This window comes from Solenopsis invicta, chromosome 14, assembly GCF_016802725.1.
Source record: "Solenopsis invicta isolate M01_SB chromosome 14, UNIL_Sinv_3.0, whole genome shotgun sequence".
Lineage (NCBI taxonomy): Eukaryota > Metazoa > Arthropoda > Insecta > Hymenoptera > Formicidae > Solenopsis > Solenopsis invicta.
In genome coordinates, this window is record NC_052677.1 from 15630170 (window position 1) to 15653243 (window position 23074).

The 23074-nt window shown below is 40.0% G+C and overlaps 1 long non-coding RNA gene across 1 annotated transcript in view; it reads left to right on the plus strand.

Annotated features, from left to right (window-relative positions):
* Positions 1-4532, plus strand: part of LOC105207606 — a 97764-nt gene extending 93232 nt beyond the window's left edge. The window contains exon 9 of the long non-coding RNA XR_005576364.1: positions 4239-4532. This is a non-coding gene — a long non-coding RNA (uncharacterized LOC105207606). The remainder of the gene's footprint in view (positions 1-4238) is intronic.
* The last annotated feature ends 18542 nt before the right edge of the window (positions 4533-23074 follow it).

The following is a 23074-nucleotide window of genomic DNA, read 5'->3' on the forward strand; positions in this document are numbered from 1 at the left end:
TCCTTTGAGATTTTCTCCATTCTCAGAAATATTCGATAATCACATTTTTTATTTATGTGATAAATTCTGTATTGACAATAGAACGACTCGCGTTAGTTACAAGGTTATTATTATTATATTTATTGTTAAATACGATATTATTTTATTACTTTCTTATTTTCACTTAATAGTTAGAAAAATACTTGTAAAGTTTTAAGACATGATCAGTCCTAAATTCATGCAATGTCTTAAAATCTTTTAATAATTTTTAAAGAATTACTTGGAGTTTATTCAAAACCTGACGTAAAACGCTATTGAGAAGCATTTTTTACATCGTCCGCCGCGCGATTTTATGTGTTCACATCATTACGCGACCTCGAATGAGCAAACGAGAATGAGAATGGAAACGAGGCAGGCGAACGAAGAAGGGAAAAGGGACGAACGAACGCATCACTCGAACTGTGTTTCAATCTCCATAATGACCGCTCGGCTTTCGCTTCGTGGCCGCGCACTGAGAGACAGAGTGGATGCTAATAACAGGGAAACTCCATAGTGTCCGCAGGTACCGCTCATTCAGAGATATTTCTTTTGCGTCCGTTTATTCGCGAGCGGTGAGTCAAAGTGAGAGAGAAAGGGAAAAAGAGGGTTGGTCGAGAGGAGAGTCGATTCGTACGAGGGTGGAACGGGGGTAGAAGAGTGAAGAGCGCACGAAAGTCGGGTATTCAATGGCCCGTGTCATCGCGCGAAGGCACATACGTAATGCTCGATGTAAATGCGAGAGAAAGAGGAAAGAATGGCCGGGGGAAGGCACGCGGGGGTGTAGGGAGAATGAGAGGTCCAACTGAGAGACCCGAAGCTGCACGAGTTGTGGTGGATGAACAATGGAACACCGGTACACCGCAACACCGCCACATCTCCAATACCCCTTTAATTCCCTCTCCTTACTATTGTCCCTCGCTTTCCTTCTTAGTAGACAGTAGCCTATCCCTATCTCACAGGTTATATTTTAAACGTTTGTAAAACTTGGTAATATATATAAACGTAGTAGTTGTTGAAATATCACGAGGAATGAAACTACAACGATGACGATAGCAATGATGAGAAGGAGAGAAAGAGAGAGAGTGGCAGCCCATCAGGGATGGCATGGGGGTAGAGACCGGGCCACCGGGGGCCGGGGCAACAATTACACAGAGTGCGCTACCGTGGTGAAGCCCTTTCAGCCTCTCTCCCACCGGAGATGATGGATTTGTTGTCTTCGTGGTCCCTCTGGTACATTGTGCATCTACCGGACCGTGCCACCGAGCAGTTGTTTCTCTCTCTTTCTCTACTTGCGGCACTTTCCTGTAATTCTCGTGTTATAGAGAATCGCGTGATATTGGGGAAAATAGTCGCGTAAATAACGATGAGTATAAAACAATGAGAAGAAAATTGGAAGATGATGAAAATTAGCGGATAAAAATTATCATCGCTTATCGAAGAGGCTTTAACGCGTTTTCTTTTTTAGTTTTGCGAATTTATCTGTAATTATATTTCATAGTTATCAAGCATCTATACAAAAATTTAAATTTGAAAAGTAGTTCGAAATTAATGTCTTTAATGAAATATACATATATTCCGTCAACTTTTTAATAACTATTAATTAATATTTATTAAGAACCTGGACATTTTTATTAAATCAAAGTATTCTTTTATTAATATTTTTTAAACTTTATATATTTATCAACAAAATTGTACACTACGTAGGATTATATTTTACATTGCTAAAATTTGGCATCTCATTTCGAAGGAGATAATTGCATAATGAACAAATAATCAAATTGTTCGTGACAGTAAATGAATGTCGCGATTGTCTTGACGATTTCTTGTCCGTATTGATCACGTCGCAACGTAGTTGTTTCGATGAAATAGTGCTTCGCTTATCCCACCAGTTTGCAAATACCTATGTTCGGTTGGAATTTACGATGCGACCAGCATATTTTATTACGTACCGCGGACATCTTCCACGAGATATTTATGTGACCATCGCAGGCCGGAAGAAGAGAGTTAAAGGAATGAAACCGGTGGAGAAGGGGGACGGGAGTGGCTTCGGTATAGAATTAGTTGGAAGAAAAAAGTCGTCCACGTTGGCACAGGATTAAAAAACTGACACGGAGTCTCGCATGGTCTAGATAGTTGCGACAGGAGTAGATGGGATTCCACCCTCGCGGCCGACTCGGAAAAAAAAACGGTAAAAGGGATTCAGGAAAAGAAATAAGCTGGCAGAATTAGTGACGGAGTTTCGATCTGCGAAACCGCGTGCCATCAATGGTACCCGTGAAAAAGGATCGCAAAACTTTTCCAAATGGCGAAGCCATTGCGAGCAACGAGACGGTACGCGGCAGACGAATATTGTCAATACATTTTTTTGCGAGACTCGTGATATAATAAAGATTAGATACACGCTGTTCAAATATGTATTAAGGAAATGAGAAAAAATATATAGAATATATTTGTTATGAACATTTCATTACAGATACGAAGACAGATTTTAGTTTTTGTTTCTCTATTATCTTCCTTGAGAAACGAATGCTTCAGAAATGGTATATTTTAATTAAATTTTAGTGAGGGTACCACGTTATTTCTAGATTAAATTCTAGTGTAAGAAGAAAGACATAAATGAATTTTTTTTATTTACTTTATTTCATTAATTTTTATTTTACATTTGGTATAAATATTGAAAAGACTCTTAATTTCATATTAGTTTGATTTCTCTTAATTGAATTTTTCACACAAGATTTCTCACATATCTCTATAGTTGTTGATTGAAAAATTGTTCGTAAATAACAGATTGCTAACTGCCGCTATTACTCGATGGACTTCTCGAATGCACACGATGCACACGTTGCATCTCGAAGTCGCGTGAGTTGTATCTGGCGCTTAATCGAGAGAGGAGAGACAGCACGAGTCTGCTCGCGCGACGCACGAGCGATCATCTGGCTGCCTTGGGTATACATGCTCTGGGCACTAAAGGGTCATCGTCGGCTGATTACACGAATGCGGGGCAAAGCCGATGGGAAGTGAACCGAGAAGCGCCTGGAGGCGCGTTCCTCTTCCGCTGGTGATCGACGATGATGGCCCGTGGGTGACGGCGTGTGGTGGGGTTGGGGGTCAGCCTTGTCGAGATACACCGTGCCGCTGTACACCGTGCCGCTGGGTGAGCCACGAGGGTAAGACCTCGGTGCCCTGCAGAGGTCCGGGTCCCCGATTAAGAGGTTCTTCCTTATAGTCGCGCGCGGCGTCCGCGCCACGAGAGAGGATCCCCGTTTTGTCTCCTCGCGCCTCTTTTCTTCGCCTCTCTTCTTTCTTTCTCTCTCTTTCTTATTCTGTCTCTCGCCACCCAGACGGCGTGGCTACGGAACTCGAGATAGGCGTTTCTTCCCTCGCACGTAGCTTGGACTATTGACCGAGGAGACGTTCCTTCTGCGCTCTGCCTATTTGTCTTTCGTTCTTCGCGTACACGTTTTCTTGCTCTCGCTTCTCGCGCGAATGACTTCGAATTGCAAGTCACTGAGAGTCTAGAAGATACCAACTAACGAGCAAACTGTGACTTCACATCTTTCTGAAAATGACATTTTTTCGAAAATGATACTTTCCAAACAGAAATTAGTGTGAAAAATTTGATCACTAATTTTTTTTAAATAATATTGATGACATTCCTCGAAATCGTGTGTTACAAACGTTAAAACTATAAATAGTAAATATCTATTGTTTTGACATCAGAAATGTGTTATCCCGACATTAGAAATATATTGCTCTTTTACATTTCATTAATGTGACTTTCAGATAAATCAGAATTTTGCTTCTTATGTATATCGTAAATATTATAGCTATCCTATTGAATAGTGAACAATTTTATTTGACGTTAAATAAGATATAAAAATAGAAATCTTCTCTTCTGTGTGTGTTACGCGAAAAATTCGCGCGTCATTAATTCCACTTATTCTTATTCCATATTTACAATAGCGTAACTCTACATAAAACGAATCGGTTGCATTCACCGGGAGGTGGCGTAAATCGACGAGGATTTCACGTAAGGGATCGGCGGGGTCGTTTACTATCTATGCGGTCGTTTACTATCTATGCGTCGGTCGCGACGACGATGCTATGCTGGGGTTGGGAGAGGAGGCGAGGGCGTTCTCTCTCTCTCTCTCTTTTTCTACTCCTCCGTCCGGCGAAAGCCCAGACTCCTTGCACTGATCCTCCACCTTCTTTTCTTCTAGAGAACGGCGGAACAACGGATGGGCATCCAAAGGCGGGAGGTTGGACGAGCCTTGGAGATAGATGGCAGACTTTCGTGGTGCGCGCCCACATAGCAGCAATGTAAGTCATGCTTCTTTATGGGGCGGCCCGTGACCCCGCTACTTGTAAACCGACTAAAGATTCAGAAATAGCTGCGGCACGGTTACGAGCTCCCCGTCCGCGTTCTCTTCTCTGCCCCCCTATCATCGCTTTATCCTTACGGCACGCTCTCGCGTATACTCGTATATACTCGCGTTCTCGATCATCCTCATTGTCTTCTCCTTATCTTCCTGCCCGCCGACCGATACGTTCGATCCGAGAGCGCTGCCGGCCAATATCGTAATGTACTTGCTGCAATACGGTCCAGATGACAGTGTCTCGCGAGGTCATTCGGGCAGGTAGCGGAGGATCATCGCGATTGTCCGTGCATCGCCTGGACGCTCTTTTTCTGAACGTTCGCTCCGCGACGACACGCGATCGCTTGTCCTTTCGCTATCGTGGAAACCTGAAAGATTGATTTAAACTGATGGTCGAGCGTTCTACTCGCGGTCGAGTTTGCTTGTATCTCAAACATGATCGATTCCCCGCGCGACGCGGCGCCATGCAGGCGGAGAGGAAAAGGATTGTCCGTGCGGCGCGTGGATCGAACTCCTTACAATAGGCTTATTATGTCGCGGCGCTTTCCAACCAGGCAGCGACCGATTCAAAGTGTCTGTCGATAGTCGTCGACGGAATCACCGCCGCCGTATATATATATACATATACGTTGAAATATATAATAATATTACCGGGCGTGCGTTATCTGCGAGAGAAAGAGCACTCGCGCGCGAGCGCGCGCGTCTACGCACGCAAAAGACCAATGTGCGATCAATCATATCTCGCGGAGAAAGGCGCCTATCCTTCGCGGCCGAAGCGGAGACTATTCAGCGCTTATTTATCGGTCCGGAACGCGCGCGTTGCTGCGTTGCCGGAAACATTGAGAGAAAACGGTCGCGCGAGTTTGTCGCGTCCCGATGAAAGAGCCAAGAGAGCAACGCGACTCCACAATCGCGCGGACTGTTACGCCTCTCCTCCGTCTTCGCGAGATCATCTTGGAAACGTCATCCCAGCGGTGACTTCCTGGCCGCTCGTAAGTCGTGACATCTTGAAGCGAACAGTTATCTAAATATTGTACCGTAGATAGGAACGCGGCTGCATGTACTTCATTTATCTTTCAACTAGATACGACGCATGTGACACCTGAAATTAATAGACGTAGAGGATATACGTTGTTAAAGAGCCAGAGGTAATTTAACTGGAAAGAAATTGACGACAGATTTAGCCATGTGAGAACGTGATCTGACACAGAAGATTTCTAACTTTTTCTAAGTAAAATTACATAATGAACCATAAATAAACTAGATGTAGCTGTACAATAATTTTAGAAAGCTTGAGTAATCTGGAAGACTAATAACTTATTGCACACGACTTTAGATTTTTTTATTTAGTTTTATCTTTAATTTATGATTTTATTCTTTTATCATATTTGACTTATGAAGTGTGCCGAAAGATCTTAAATATAATGCCTTTGGCTTAAATATAACTCTTCATAGCTGATGTATACTTTTTCTGGGAGTCTCTATAGTTATATTCTAACCATCTTTGAATGGTTTAAAATCAGCAACTGGATAAAGTGTCGCAAGAGTACCTGACGCAAGAATATTGTTCGGCGATCTCATCAAAAAAGCCAGGTGAGCATCGCCGGTTCATTGTCGCAATATGCAATGTCAGCAGGTACGTGTGGGTCCTTTTCCGAAGACTATACGTCAACGGAGTAGACTGAACGATATCGAATTTCCTCTCTCTCATGTATCGATCATTGCAGCCAGCTTTTTGAACCGACACAGCGTCTCGATTGCATCAAAGAATAAGCGATGCATATATTTCGAGGAATTTTCATCTGGCGACAGAAGAGATTTTTTCTTGTCCATTCAATTTTATTGCAAAATTCTTTACATCTTATATGCATCGTACAATCTTTTATTTGTTACATATATTTTAAAACACGTTTCCTATTTCATTTTCAATGAGTAAAAACTTTTTTTAATCGTAACTCGAAATTTGTTATGCACAAGTTTTTAATGCAGAATAATCATTGTATAGTAATGATTAATGTACACGTAGCTTCTCAGCGCATAACAGAATCATTAATTTTATACATTAAGATATTTTATGATAAGATGTATCGTAATCGAACTAATTCTTTTCGTTCGATCTAGTTCGTACTTTCGGACTTTTAATTTTATATTACCAAATTATTACATTGATGATATATAATTATTATAACACGCATAATTATCAATGCGGATTACAGAGAAGAGCGGATAAGCGCGTCGGTGCATCGGATGCGCGTCGCCGGATTGACGCGACGATTTTAAAGTCCGACGATGATCGCGGCCGATAATAAATTTAAATCACGTAATGGTAATGAAACGCGTCGAATTCAATACGCGCCACGGCGGATATTACTTTGGATGTAATTTCCTTTTAAAGGCGCTAACCGTTAAAACGCAGTGCGTTTGTGATAAATTCGAGTTCCCATATCGCGAGAAATATTTTCCGCGATCCGATTCGTCCTCTCTCTCCGTCAGGATACCGGCGGAAGGATGCGGCTTCGCGCGAGCCGCTCTTTTGCCCTTATTTTATTACATCGGACAACCGAATCAAGCCTTCCGTTATCGACGATTCATGATGGCGAATCTCTGATGCAAATCGCCAATTATTTAGAGGCTGAAGTAATTTTTAAAGGGAAAATAGAAAAAAAAGTTTCGACGAAATACTGGCTTAATCCAGCAGTCACGATCAAATTTTGCACTAATTAATTTTCTCTTTTTGTGTGATTATTAATACAATTTTAAATTGTAAATTAATATAATTACATTATTGTCATCGGTGAATATTTCGTTTCTCCCGATACACGTTCTACCATTTTTCGTCGATTGGTTAATTGAAGAGAGGAACATTCTCGTGATTGCCGATAAGAGCTCAAAGTGTAATTGATAATGCACTATCAGTGTTTGGTTGCTTCCGAAGAGCATAAAGGGATCCATTTTAAGCTCGCGAAGAGTTTCATGAGAGATAACGCAAGATCTTTCAATCATTCTTGGATTTAATTGTTATGAAGTTTGCGATGTGAAGGTTGCATACAATTCACAATGGTTGGCGATAGGCTTGCTGTAAACATCATTTGCCATTTAAATTAAGGGATTTATTGAGATTGTTTAGGCAGTATGCGAGCCAACAAGTTATAAACGCTGCGCGGTACGCCGGTCACATTCACGACAATTGACAATTTTCACCTCGGGCACTTGAAATTTGTTATGCCAATGAAGACAACCTCTCCTCTGCTCCGGGGCCTGTCGTTGCACAACATATTATCGTCCCACTTGGAGACGCTCGCGTAAAAGGAAATGGCACAATATTATCTCGCTGATATTTCCTCGCGGGGCTTAAGCATTTTGCGTTACATTATTTGTCGGATACATCATTATCGAACGACTTGTTACGCTATTTGAATTTCTGAGGTTATCCCTTATTCATGTTACTATTTATCGAATATCCTGTAGTACAGCTTCTATTATTATCTCTAAGATTTATTATTTACGTAATACGAAAGTTCTTAATCTTATATTTAGTAATATAACCGGATAATAGATCTTTTTTTGGAATTATTAAATTTTGGAATGATATACATTTTTTAATAACTAGAGTTTAGTTTAAAATTTTGCTAAAATATAAATTTGTATTTGCAGAATATTAATAAAGCTTATCTAATACTGACATAAGATAAACAGAGCAAAGGAATTTTTAAATAACAAGACGTTTGAACTTTATTTTAGGAAAAAATAATCTAAAATATTTGAAAACTTTTTACGGTAAGAGAGTTTTATAATTTTATATATGACTTGATTTTTTTTATTTATTGTAAACCTTATTTTAATTTCTTGAAAATAATCACATTTTAAGTATGCATTATAATTAAAATTTTTCAAAATAATTTCAAAGTCCATGAAATCTTCTAGAAATCATGAATTGTTTTTCTTCTCCGTTTCTCATTCAATCTATTTATATTTTAATATTTAATGAAACATTTTTTTGTATACTACTTCTCGTAGTTCGTTATTTTTATATTCCTCTCATTACAACATGAAAATATCGAGACGATCATGAAGACGCCGTTTTGTACAAAACGTGAATGTTGTGTTTACTCGGAACGGAAATCGCGATCGGTGTGCGGAAAGATGAGATTGATTCGCGAGCATTTCATGATTCATGGTAACCTGAAACTGGGGGAAGGAAAAGAAAAGGAAGGCTCTCGTGGACAACTCGCGGACACTCGAGCGTTAAAAGCACATCGCGCGGGTGCCACGGGAATGGAACGGGAGTGGAACGTGCAGGACGGGCGGAGTCGCGTCGACGTGGAGAGACGAGTGGGTGCTTCGAGAAAGTGCATACACTCCTCGCTCTTTGCACCCGCCATCTTCCTCCACCCTCTTTCTCCTCTTTACTTGTTCGCCGACACTCCAGCCCCTATCGGCAATGGCGCCTTCGGCCTGGATGCTGCACAGTATCGCTGACGCGTGGAGTGTTACTCGATTATGACGGCAAGATGCCAAAGTCGAGCACGCGTCGTATGTTCGTCTCTTTTTCTTTTTTCCGCTTGACTCCCTTGACAGAGGATCCGATCTCTAGCCTCCTTCGATTAGGATTTTACGTACCCGCTTGTCTGATTTCTCTCTCTCTCTTTCTCTCTCACAGTTTTTTTTGCTCGAGTATGGTTACCGCTAATTGATTTAAATCCGTGATAAAGATACAAGTCGTAACTAAAGATAAATCTCCTAAATGTGAAATTTCATTTCTTAATCACTATATGTTTGTAAGAAAGTTTTATAATTTCTATTTCCATTTAGAGCACACACACACATACATAAAGCTAACATCTGTTTTTAATTGTCTACGTTTTATTTTTTTTATTTTCTTTTGAGTTATGTTTTAAATATAACAAGTTCACATATAGTTTTGCAATTTTGCAACTTGAATTATTGCACTTACAAAGCACTTATACTGTATCGTTGTCGTCACGCGCGTCTCGAAGGTCGGACATCGAAAGTTTCCGAGGCTCCGTCATCTTTCGCTCTCGATTTTATCAGCGTCGTCGCTGCGAGCGCACCGCCATCGCATCACCGCGCGCTGCAACTTGAACGATGTCAAGCGAGATACAAAGTTCTCGCAATAACGTCGCTTTTCGCGTTTCGCGACGTACCTACGAAAGTAAAGCGAGGCGCGAGAAGGTTGGTCGAGAGAGATGACTAGGGATAAGGTGAGGGAGCAGAGAGGAACACACAGAGACAGTAGAAGATGAAGGTGGGAGGACGGGAAAGAGAAGGCACTCGACTCTATCTCCCGATGCCTCCTCGGTCCGGACCAAGAAGTACCAGGGGTACCGCTAAAGAGGCAATTACGGAACTCTCTCGCTGGAAGACGCTCGTAAAAGTTAGGGCGAACGAACGAATAAGAAGGTCTCTTCGGAGCGACGAGGCTCGCGCGAAGAAGAACGAAGGTAGAAGAAGAGAAGAAGAAGAAGAGGAACAAGAAGAAGAAACAGACGACGAGAAAGAGCGCGCGGCGACGTTAGAGGGGGGGACAGCCGATCGAGCCCCTTGGAAGATTCTGTCCCGGGGCGGCGTGTCATCGGTTCGCTCTTCTTCTTTTAGGCCGAACCGTGCCGAATCCGCAGATGCGAGACTGACGCGCTCGTGCTCTCTTCGACGAGATCAAGATAGCCCGGCTAGAAGGGCCCGACGGAATACGACCGCGAGATACGACCCTCTCGAAAACAGAACCGGCGACCGCGAGCGAACGGGCATTCCTCGGATAGTATATGCGAGTCGTTATCGACGATTTTCTTTTTCGGATCGCTCGTAAGCCTTTTGTTGCCGCTTAAACGATTTTCTCTTAGACATTCCCAGTTCAATCCGTTACTAAGACTGACTAGACATATCGAGTCTTTTGGCACGTATCAAAGGTAATTGCAACTAAATGTATATAAATCATGTGATATTTCCATCAGTTCACAGAATTTTTAAATGTAATCACGCTTCTTCATATTTCAAGGAATATAATTAATCATTGTGAAATTTTGCGATGTCTCTTATTGCTGATTGTACTGAGACGTCTGAGATATTTTATAGCATATGAAACATTTGAGAGAATGTATTATGAGTTTATTATATTATTTTTTTATATTTTTATCATAAATATATGGAATAATTACATACATTTACATGTGTAGTTACAAAATTACATTACATACATGTATGTTGTATTAGGACATGAATTATTTTAATTTTTTTATTCTCTCATAGATTATTATAATACATTATTAAATGCAAAGATATTTTAGACAGGTTCAATTAAAACAATGTAAAAAGTGAAAAAAAAGGTATAATAAGGATATAAATCCATTTCACGAAGAACTTAGCGTATTAAAAAAGATTTGAAACTGTTAATAAAATTTATCCGATATTTTTTGTAGTTAATACAAGTTCTTAAAAAGATGAATGAATTTTTGCTCCGTATTAATTACAAAGTTCTACTCTCACGTAACTTGTACAAATCTCATACAATTGATCACAGCTGTCTCAATCTTTTTAAGTGCGACATATAAATTTCAATGCTGCTCAGTAAGAATTTTAAAGCGCGAAACTGTGTGATCGCGTTCGACTCTAGAAGGAAAAATATGAAGAAGCAGCGAGAAAGAGAGAAAGAAAGACGCGTTGAAATTCGACCGGAAAAGTCGTTGTCGGAATATATCCGGCGACCCTCGATAGTCGATAATCCGGCGGAGCCGGACTCTGGGGTTGTAGCCTTGGACCGCGCGTGAAGATGGGGATGAGAAGGGAAGGGAGAAAAAGAGAGACCAAGAACTCGGACACCAAGGGTGGACGACCAAGGGTGGATTGATCCGTGGCCATCGTATAGGGTGCTCGAACTCACTCGTCGTCAGCTTTCTCTTTTCTTCTCTCGTATTCCTCCGTTCTCGGATCTCTTCCGCGGTCTCCTGGAATATATATTTTGTTCTGTGTGGTCCGAGAGAGTTATATCGGCCGGTCGTTCGTCGACTCACTTCATTACGACCAGGACGACGACGACGGCAATGACAACGATTCCCTCCCTCCAACGGCTCTCGGTCGCCCTTAAGTGAAATCCAGGCATCGATCTTGCTAACGACCCGGGATTAACGCTAATTTGTCGACCGTCGCGATATTACCGAATCGCCGAGATAACTCCGTGGCTCATCTACCTCGCCCCCGACCGTTTCTTTCTGTCCCTTTGTAAAGTTACTCGTCGGTACGTCCTTTGCGAGGGAGGGCTTGAATGGATGGCGAGACTGGCGGGCTCACTTTGTTCGTTCGCAACGATATAACTGCCCGGTGTTACGTGCGACGTGAGGAGACTATTGTGTCTGGTAATGTAAAAACTCGTTTCGTTGCGAGGTTCTATATAAATCACACAAGTGACTACATACTAACCCATTAACAGTCGCTGTATCCTTAAAACGGAACAATTACGAACTTGAGCTTTTCAGTTGGGAGTTTAGTAATGAATGAAGTAGAGCAAAGTTTTTTTCGTACATTTTTATTTATCGGAAGAAACATTTCGTAGATGAATCATTAAAGACTTTGTTCATGCTATAATTCGCATTATTTGCTATTTCTGAATTTTTATGTAAAATTAAACGCCTTAAAATTATTTTAGATTTCATATAGACTAACGTAAGATAGTTCTACGATCATTTTTCTAAGTGGATTTTAAAGGATAAAAAAGGCGTGATTTTGGATCTCGAATAGCAAAATATCTGTTCTATATTTAGACTAGCAGATATTGATTAATCAGCATCTTCAATGAGTGAAAACTTCTGGTATAAAATGCAACGCATGTAATTTCATAGAAAGTTACATCGAACTAATAATGAAACTTGTATATAATTTTACAAGTATTATCAATTTAATACTTATTAGAAAATTTCTCTAATTAAATGAAAAAGAAGTAAAAAAAAGAAAGAAAAGCTATAAAGGTGACAAACGAGTGATTTATATAAAGCTACTGTTTTTGATATAAGTATACATCTGGATCATAAAAACTGTGCAGAAATATGACTAAAAATTAAACCCAATTGCTCTAAATGAGCAAGGAAAACGCAGACTGGATCAACTTTAAGATTTCACCCTTTTAATCGCGATAAGAAAAAGAAGGCACTTAAACCGTCTAAAGGCAATTAGAACGCGAGTAAGGAACGAGTAGGGCAGCAGGAATATTATTTGTGCAGTTTACGCGGTTTATTACCGTTAATTAATGGACTCGGGTGCATACGGTGTGCATACGTATGCGTGCGCTTGGCGTAACACAGTTGCTCCATATCTGTCACGCTCGCGTCACGAGTCACGTTTGCAACTGCTCGTAACCGTCGTACGTGTTGCTCGTGAAATTGATTCGTCTTCCTCTCGATTCTCTTATGTATCGAATCTCGCGGAGAATTCCTCTTGCTACATCCGATTGTCTTGAATTATCTTCCATCTAACAGTTCCTTTTATAAATTCTTTCTTGAATTCTGTTATAAAATTTTTATGTAAGTTATTTATTACACGCTACTGCGTTGTCAAGTTTATTATTAATTATTGTAAGAAGCAGTTTCAATTTTGCATTATTAATTAATAATTTTAAACCGAATTTCTAAACACATCTTTTTCAATCTAAAAGTTTCTTTTTCAATCTTTGTTTTGTGTACATATTTATTTGTAACATTTATAATTTTTATGAACGCATAACAGAATTCTTTATGTCACCGAAAATTATATTCTTTTTATATTTTAATAAAACTACAATATAATTGAATACATAATATCTAAGTTGAGAAATTAGCACAAGCAATTATCGAATTTTCAAAATTTGTTTTCTTTAAAAAAAAACACGACAGTATTATCTTTTTGAGAATATTCTCATATCTTTTTAACGACTTTAAAATAAGTACATTGCAATATTGTATGAAAATTTACGATTAGTACATACATTAAAACGATCATGTCACTGACAGAGCATGAAGGGCGCGAAAAGAAATGGTTCGTACTCAATACGACTACCGAGAACCGATTTAGAGACTCTACTCGAGGAGGGGAAAAGGGACCGTTGTCATTACGACGAGCATAGCGACTGAAATACCACGAAGCAATGTTGCTCGTAGCTTTGAAGTCCGCGAACTTTCGCGATAATGGCGTCAAGAGTGTCAAAGACGAACAGTAAAGAAGAAAATTAATGTTCCTCTAGTGATATTAAGTTGTGGAATTGTCATCATTATTTCTTTATAGCAAACCACAAAATTAAGTCGACTGCTGCATGGACCCGTTATCCGAGTAGCTGATACCAATGGATGATCCACTTTGCGATCGCTTCGCTCGAGAAATTCATAATTTTCCCAACGTTATCTTTCGATACATGCGATTGTGAGCGCGATATATCGTGCCGGATAATGTCCTTTCCTTCCTTTTAGATCCCGCCACTAATCGTCTCGAGGACGACATTAGGAGAGGGGAAGGGGTGGCGAATATGCAAAGTACCTTTTTCCTCTCACCCTCGCCGCGTGAGATCGGGCTCTCGGGCGGAAGGGAGGAAGGTTCCCGACGCGCGAGAATCGGATTACGAGGCTCGTTAAAATATTATTCGGGCGTAAGTTCTTGGTGACACGCGGCGCGGCGCGACGCGACGCGACTCGACGTCGGCGCTCGGCGCTCGGCGTCGTCTTCGTCTATGCAAAATAATCGCTTCTTAATTGCAGAGTAATTGCGAATTCGTGAGAGACACCGGGCGCGCAGTGCCTCCTCGCCCGTTTCCCCTTCCGTTTCCTTCTCAAAACGGCGCCGTCTGTCGCCCGCATTATCCGTACGAACTTGAATTTAACCCTTCGCGACGCGCAGAAAAATGCCCGTCGTGCGCAGCCTGCGCGACTGTCGAGCGATTTTTCTTTGCATTTTGTTCCGAGTTTGTCGAGATGCGAGCCGAGAATGCACAGATGTATTATCGTAGGAGAATCGATTTCTCTCGAGTCTTCCAATAACGATTATAAGAAAAAAAAAATGTAATCTTTATTAATTACAAATTAATATTTATTAATTATATTACATTAATATCTATTTATTAAATTTTAACTAATAGTTATTTTATATGCAAACAAAATATTTCAAATTATTAATGTATCGTTTATAATTATTATTTCGCAGCATTTGTCTATTTTTCTCCTAACTTCATTAACATTCGCAATTATTTTTAAGATGCCCTTAAACATTTTAATCATAACTTTAACTTTTTTCACAAACGTATGACAGGAAAAAATCGGTTAATCGAAAATTGGGGAGTTAAAAAAATTTTCAAAGTTAAGTGTATCCTTTCAATTAGAATGTGTTATCCCAAGACTGATCTAAAGTTATGATAATTAATATTAGAGCCAAGACCACAATTTATACATAATACAATTAAAATCGTAAAAGGACCATAGACGAGACATAATAGCAAGATCTCGATGCTGAAGTAATGTTTCCTGTGTGACGTAAAGTTATGACGTATCTTTCGAACAAATTACTTTAGCCTCCGTTCATTTCCACAGCCGTTTAGATCAGCAAGAACGTACGCCAACATTTTCGTCGTGCGAAATTCGAAACGGCGTTGCTTATCGTGGCGACGTTCTCGTTCTTCTTCTCAGATTCGAGCACCAGGAGTGCTTTCGTAGAGGGTTACTTTCTACTCATCTGGTGGCGTCTCTCACAGCGCATGCCTTGAAATCATGGCCGATATACCCGGGTCGACCGGGCGTGTTAGAAGACGCGCACTCGATGGCCATTGCGGTGATGGCGTGCTTAAAGCCTGTGCCAGAACGCGCGCAAGAGTATACGCTAACCACCGGTGGCAAGAATAATAGCGAGGGTCCTCTCCAGTGCACTCTTCATCTCGCTTCTGCGTGCTGGGTGCCTCTCTTTTCGCGGCGCGGATAACACGCCGCAGTCCTTCATGCCGTTCGCCGGCAACCCTGCGAACAAACGGGCCGCCAGGCCGCCTTATCTCAAGACGCTTTAATGTGTTTAACCCGGCAAAGATAGTGGACAATTTATTGCTCCCTATTTTAAGCGGGATTTCTGTCTTTCTCTGTCTCTCGTACGCTTCTCTCTCTTGAGCCTTCCTATCTCTTTCTCTACCTCTTGCCCTGCACTGTTTTGCTCAGTGGTAGCCTCTTCTCTAATTTGGCCTGGATCACTCGATGAGACTTCAGTTCTTCATACAAAGCGAACAGATGAAAGTGAAACCGGAGATGTTTTTTTTTTTTTTTTAATGATTTGATTCTCTTTTTTTTTGCTTGTGATATTTTTTCTTTAGTTTTTTCTAATAGTTGAATTATTAGTTAATCGAATTTAAATAACGTGCACGATCTGCGCCGAGTTTAAATGTTCAAATATCAATTACAATTCGATCTGCTCGTACGTACCTGATAAAAACTAATATTTGATTTAACCAATTAAAAAAATTCTTTTAATTCTTTTTGTTTAAATTAATATTTTAATAATAATGTTAAGTATTCAAAGTTTTTTTTGCGTTAATATCGTGGCAAGGATATTAAATCTATTTCTGATTTCGATACGCGTCCACTGTTACAATATTCAATGTATATCATATGCGAACACTGATTTTTAAGACAGAGCATCAGCAGATGTTTTCTTCCGAGTGCGGGTGAGCGAGATTTGGAACTGTCTTAGACCGATTTATTAGCCGACGATAACGACAGAAACACGTACGTCAACCGCGTGCCCGAGCGTATCTCGGACCCGTAATCGGAGTCTTTACTGTCATATGTTCCTTCGTTCCTCGTAAGACTTTATTTCCGTGCGTATCACAGAACATTCCACGAAGATTCCGAGAGCAGACAATTCTTAATAAATGGCTCGCACATGAAGTGAGATAATTACCGAAAGAGATATGACGTTAAAAAAAATCTTAAACATTGATAACGCTTAATTACGTATTCTATTATTTAAAAGTAACGCGTATTTACGCACAATTTTTATGTGTGCGATTAGTCGTAAATTTGAGATGTAGTTGAAACTAGAAATGTTTTTAGGAATATACCGTTGCGACAAATTCAAAAATATTAATTAAATTTTATTATTAGCTCCTATACGGAAAGAACTATTTTGTTGAAATACAGATCTGAAAATAATTACGTTGGACCAGATAAAAAAATTATTATGTATTGAACGTTTAAGCTAATTGCTAGAATGTCAAAACTTTTAGCAGCAGAAATTTATCATGCTTGAAAGTCTTATATAATTATTTTAATAGTTTAACATAAAATTATTTTCTAATCTGTATCTAGCTAAATTTTTAGATACTGCAGTAAAATGGTTCTTTCCGTGTAATGAAATCAGTTTCTGTCGCAGTATGATTCGTATAGATATTCGTAACACAATAATTGATAGTACAATAAACAATTTTTTAGTCATCACTTCCATTCGTTGCAATGCTTTTATTCTATTCATATAGATTAAGTTTAATGAGGATCGGGACTGGATTTCGTCAATCCTACAATTAGACCGGGAAGCGGAAGAACAATGCCGCCTACTCGCGCGTTCAATTCAAATTCAAATCGCCCATCGTAAATTGGAAGTGTACTGCGCATTGAGAGGTCAACTGGCAGGCACCGAGGGCGAGCACGCGACGGGAAGGGGAACAGCGTGGATTTTTCCGAGCCGGTTGATAGACGCGCGACACCTATTTTCCGCTCCGGCTCCATAAACCACCTGGCGAGACCATTGAGATGGCCATTGAGCGGTCGCCGCGATTTTTCTCCCCGCGCGAGAAACTCGCTATGCATCTCGTCGCGACGAATGAATACGCGACCTTTCCTCCCCGTTGCACAACGACGGCACTCTGGATAATAGAGCCGCATCCTCGATGCGCTCGCGCGCACGCAAACGCGGAGACGCGAAGTACGTACGTTTAACGTGGTCGCGCGCTCGCTTGAATAACGATTTATAAAACTCTCAGTGACGACGACGACGACGGCGACTCACAGGACGCGTCGGTCATCCTCGGTCGAGTTCATTACGGGCGTTATTTGCACGCCCGGCCTCCGTGATGCATCGAGGAATCATCGGAATCCGTGCGCGTGCATTTATTACTTTTTTTTTCCTTTGGCATGTTTATTATTCGCGAGTATGGCACAATCGGATTAATTATTTTGATGATAATGGATAAACTTTAATAACGGATAAACTTTAATAATGAATAATGGTCTTCTGTAACGTAGAGTGTGTGTGAACGTAGAAGAAGAGATTAGAAGTGAAAAGGAAAGAGAGGGAAGGATGGAATGCAGAATTTAAAGGAGTGAGGAATGTGTAGAAAGCGTAGAAAGTAAAATGCTTTCAGAGGAACGAGCGAAGAAATGTTGACGCGAAATGAAACATTAAAATGTAGTAATGGTGATAGGTATTCTGTTATAAAATTATATATATGTTATAAATGTAAAATAAAAGTAATTGTAAAATTCTTATGAAACTTCATAAAATTCTTATTTCAAGATTTAAGAGACGTAGTATTGATCTGAGGTAGCTTGCAGTATGTCCCATTCCGTTTTTCTATACGTTTCTCGAACACGCCTTTTCTCCTTTTTTTTTGTTCTTTTTCTTTCTTCTTCTGTTTCACGCGCCACATCCTCTTTTTCTCCACGAGGATGAGGTCAGCCGACGTTAATGAGCAAATAAATACGCATGTGCGTGGCCTATGCTAATTCGGCGTATATTCCCGTATGCTTATCGTCGACGACAATGCGCGCAGCATCGGCCATCGGCGGCGATTGGCTTGCAGCAGAGGTAACGCGAACTTTGACTCCCGTCGTAAAAATTGTCGAGTTACCGTTTCGCTGCAGCTGTTACGGATGCAAATGCCGATGTCGTCGTCGTCGTCGTCGCCGTCGCCACGGACATAGCGACCCCGATTACTCGCCTCGCAAGTCCATTCGTCCGGACCGACCGCTGCGCGATTCTCGATTCTAGATGATAATTATCCGTCGACTGGCGTGCTTTCATCCGCCGCGTTTGGTTCATCAGACCAGGTCAAATGCAACTTTTTGTTTATTAGTGTTTCCTCCCAACGACAGGTGATCGCGATCTAAGCTAGCGGCATGTGCACCGGATCGCTGGCGAACGTTTTAGTCGGGAAAGATCATGTTTATAAATCAATAGGATACATGTGCTAGAAGTAGGCGGCCATCAACAATAATTTGTTTTTAGGAGTTTTTGCGGCAGGTTTTATAAATGAAACGATTGAATATAAATCTACATTTTATGTAACATAATGTATAATAAAATAATATACTAGTATATATTAATATTTTTACAATCTAACAGTAAGGTTATTTCTGCAATTATGTCACCCATAATCGTGGAATTATACTGATGGAAATAGCGACAAGTCCTCTTCATATTGTCAGTATTACTGTTCAAATTGTATACAACAATCTCTCTAAAATTTTTGGAATGGAATTTTGTCTAAAAGAGTGGAATTCCACTCTAAAAGTGTGAAAATCCTGCCACTTTTTATCAAGATTGGCAGAATTTTCACATTTTTAGAGTAGGATTCCATTCCAAAGAATTTAGAGAAATATTGAGGCTCAAAAATTAAAAAACTTAGTTTACGTCAATGCTTTACATGAATTAATTAATATCAATATTAATCACGATTAGTAATATTGTCAGTATTTAGTACTGATAGTATTATTGCTCATATAAGATCTGTTCAACTTTATTTAACTGTAACTTCTACTGATTAAACTGTGTAAAAGTATCGTAAATATAAAACCTCATAAAATATTTCTTAAAAATATTTGTAGATAACTTTCTAATCGTATTTTTTGTTAGATCGATTTAGAAAAATACCAAACTTCGTGACGACACATATCATCTCATGCTATATATCAGAAGCTTATCAGCATTTTATTGTAACATAACATCTCTTACTGTTGCACACAGCGTTACTTGTATCCGATAATACTTGGCACGAGCGGATTAAGGCGCAGTTTTTATAAACCTAACCCGTTCTCAGTCTTTCTGGTATAGACGCGTGTTATTTGACATTCGAAACTTCGTGCTCGCCGCCGCATTGTGTGCGAACGATCATTATAGTTAAAGATACAAAACGCACGGCACGTGACTCGCTTCTGATTAAAATGTTAATCAGCGGTTCGCTCTTTTTTTTTCTCTGGCCTCGCTCCCTCTCATCCGATATCCTTTCAATAACTCGGCTCGGAGTCCCGGTGAATGAGCCGCCCTCGTAGATCCCCGTGCGCCCATACACGTCTCCGGTTACCTCTGTGGATTAATTATGGGGGTAGATCAAAAGAGCATGCGACCACAAAGCCGGTAATGCAACGGGTGGTCCGCGTTCAAAAAGTGCGCCTCATATTTGGACTTGGTCGAGACCTTCGTGAAAACGAAATATTGTGTCTCGTCGCGTGTACGCATTTCACCCACGAGAATTTATTTTTTTTTTTATTTCTCTCTCTTTCTCTGTCTGTTTCTCTCGTTGTATCTCGTGCCTCTTGTTGTGGAAGATCAGGATTGTGAATCTCTATTTGAGATTAACATAAGCCTTTCACTCTAACGACAACCACTGAAATCGTCAGTAAAATCTTAATGTTGTTTCTAGTTAATTGCGAACATCTGCATTTTTATCGCAACGGTTAAGATTGATTTGAAAGCGTAATAAATGTAAAAATTGAAATTCGTTGAAAAACAAATCCTACATACATACTGGAGTTGGAAACGAAGATAAATATTTTTCTTTTTCTTTTTATTTTTGAATAAAATTACATCTAGATATATAAATCCTTTTATTTTTTTCTTTTGAATATTTGAGAGTATTTTTCTCGTTACAATAGCTTTTCAATATTTTCACATTTTTGCTGTAGCATAAATATTGTCTTTTTCGAAAAACTTAAATACTTTAATTTAATTTAATAAATACTTTTTGATCTTGATTCTTGTTTGATTTAAAATTAAATATTCAATAGAGATTTTGTTACGACGTTAATTTATTAAATTTACTGATTTTCTTTTTTTACTGAAATAACATTTTTAGAAATATATGTAGCAGAATATTTTGACTTGTGCGAGAAAAGGAATAATGAGAATATCTACTCTAAGCAAAAACTGCATTATTCACTTATGATTGTACGATTATAAATGATCATTTACGCACAATTAGTTATTTACATGATTGCGCGCATCGAGAAATCTGATGGCTGTATTCGTGATGAAATCTCAACGTCTTCTTCTTTCGTTTCGAACGATTATCGAAAAGTCTCGAAGCCGATCGAGCGCCCTTGACTTTTGGGTTATCACTGGGGGTCGCGGGGTCCGTCGATATATCTGTAGAGTGGGACAAAAAATCGCGAGTAAACTCTTTTTCTGCACGCAATATGCGCGGATTTATGCGCTTCGGGAGTTGCAGGAGTCCCCAATAACCTTCTTTCGCTCATGTAGCGAGTGTCAGAACGTTAATTGCACACCGTGTTTCCTTTCGTTACTATCTTTGCTACAAAACTATTTTGACAGGCTTTTGATATTAGATGTTTTACATGCTTCTTTTATCAGATACAGATTTATAATATATTTCTTTTTTTCTATACCGTGTTTCTTTCTCTCTCTCCCCCTCCTCTTTGCGGATAAAAATCCGTGCGTATCAAGCTCCGGATAACCGACATGCTCTGTGCTCCGTGCTGGACGTATTCTTCAACGGGATTCGCACTTCTCGGATTAAACGAGATATTATTTTTACCGTACGCGGCTGCAAAAGCGAAAAGTTACGATGTGTGCGGCGTTTTTGAATTTTTTAAATTCCGCACACTTTCTCTACCTCCGTCCGTTGCTGCAACGAGTGTTTTTAACTTTTTGTGGATTACGGTCTCGTCGCAGTCGTCGACGCCAGGCGTCACGTATATGCGTATCTGTTATCCGACGCGAGAAAGAGTTCGGTTCTACATTTTGAACGCGCATTCACGCGCTGCAGTTTCGCATCGTCAAACAGCTGGTACGAAGAAGATCCTCAAAGGGATCGTTAAAGCTTAGTTTTTGTTATAAATAACTCGCGATTTTATCATAATAAGACAGAAATTTTAGTCGCAGCGATACAGTTAAGATTTTCTGAGGAAAGGATATTTTTTAAATAATAGACATATCCCTGTAGAAAAATAATTTAGGGATATAATCCACCATATAATCCACGCGTTTGAATGCTTTAAACAATTTTTTTACCTTTTTAATTAAATTTTTGGTTTCTCAAAAATTTCATTAAAATTCGTTGACGTAGAAGAGTCGCGGATGATTTCCTTGAGAATCACGGCGTTTGAAAAATATTCCGACTGTGTAAAATAAATCGCGACACATATCGTTCGAACCTCGGCAGATCGCCAAATTAAAGGTTGCCATTGGAGCCCATGCCGGAGTATTCACGGGGGAGGCAAAAGGCGGCCGCCTCCAGGCATATTTATAAATTCACACCGCAGATGCGCATAATGGCGCCGATTCATGACATTTGATTAGAGCATTGTCGCGGCTCACCCCACACTCACGACCGACTCGCTCTCCCGTCGTTTTCTACGACTTCGTAAGCGGTGGTGCGCCGTAAATCGCAACCCCTTGTAGCCGTCATCTTTTTTCATTGTAGTCCGGTCTTACCGATGTTTCGCATCCGGTCGCGCGATCATTAAATCGCGCCACCGCACCGGTCATTACCTTCCGATCACCAGATCGATTTTCACGTCAACCGCAAACTCGCGCTCCGACTCTCGAAGTTTTCGCGAACAATGAGGGTCGAACTTGTGCAGTTGTGCACCGGGTGTTCGTAAGTATCAACCTAACGATTCTCAGCCGAAAGATCAAGGACAACAAGCTCGATCATGTGAATGCATAGATAAATCTATTGACCGGCGATTGTAGAAACTTATTTTTAAAAGTCAGATGCGATATTTTGAGAAAAGTTTTTTTATTATATAAATAAAAATTATTTGATAAAATAACAAAATAGTGTACGTACACTCTGAAAAGAGAGTTTGGTACAGCTATCAAAAATAATTGAAAATGAAATAATGCCAATTAAATATTCGGTTAATATAATCAAAATTAATTTTAGTTATATTGATTAGATTTATTATTATCAAATTCTTTTTCAAGTGTATATTTGTTAACGTGTATAAAATCGAATGAAAATTAAACATTTCCATTTATAGAAATGTGTGATACAAATTACTTCTTGGCTACTACTTTCGATTCTGCTCGTTGGCTATAAAATCAATAACTTTGCTGGATTAATGAAGGTAGCTACCGTCAGATTCCTGGAGATATTAAACCGAGAGAAGGAGAGTATTGTTGCGTCAATTCTCGTAACAAGGCGCGCTCGATCGGCGTAAATAGTTCCCAGTTAGCGCACGCACATCGAGGCGGCCACCGGCGGCGATTAATTTATTTCAATCATCCGCAAGTCATAAAAGTTTCTTTCGTTGTCGGAGCGATGACTCGCTCTTTCTCTTTCTCTCGTCTGGCTATTAGGACTTCAACCAGACCGAACCGCGAAGTCCGGGATGGTGCAACTGGTTATTAATTCAATGATATATTCCGATCCCTCGTCACCGGGGGCCGATGGAGACTCTCACCGCCTCTTTCTCTCTATCCACCTATCTATC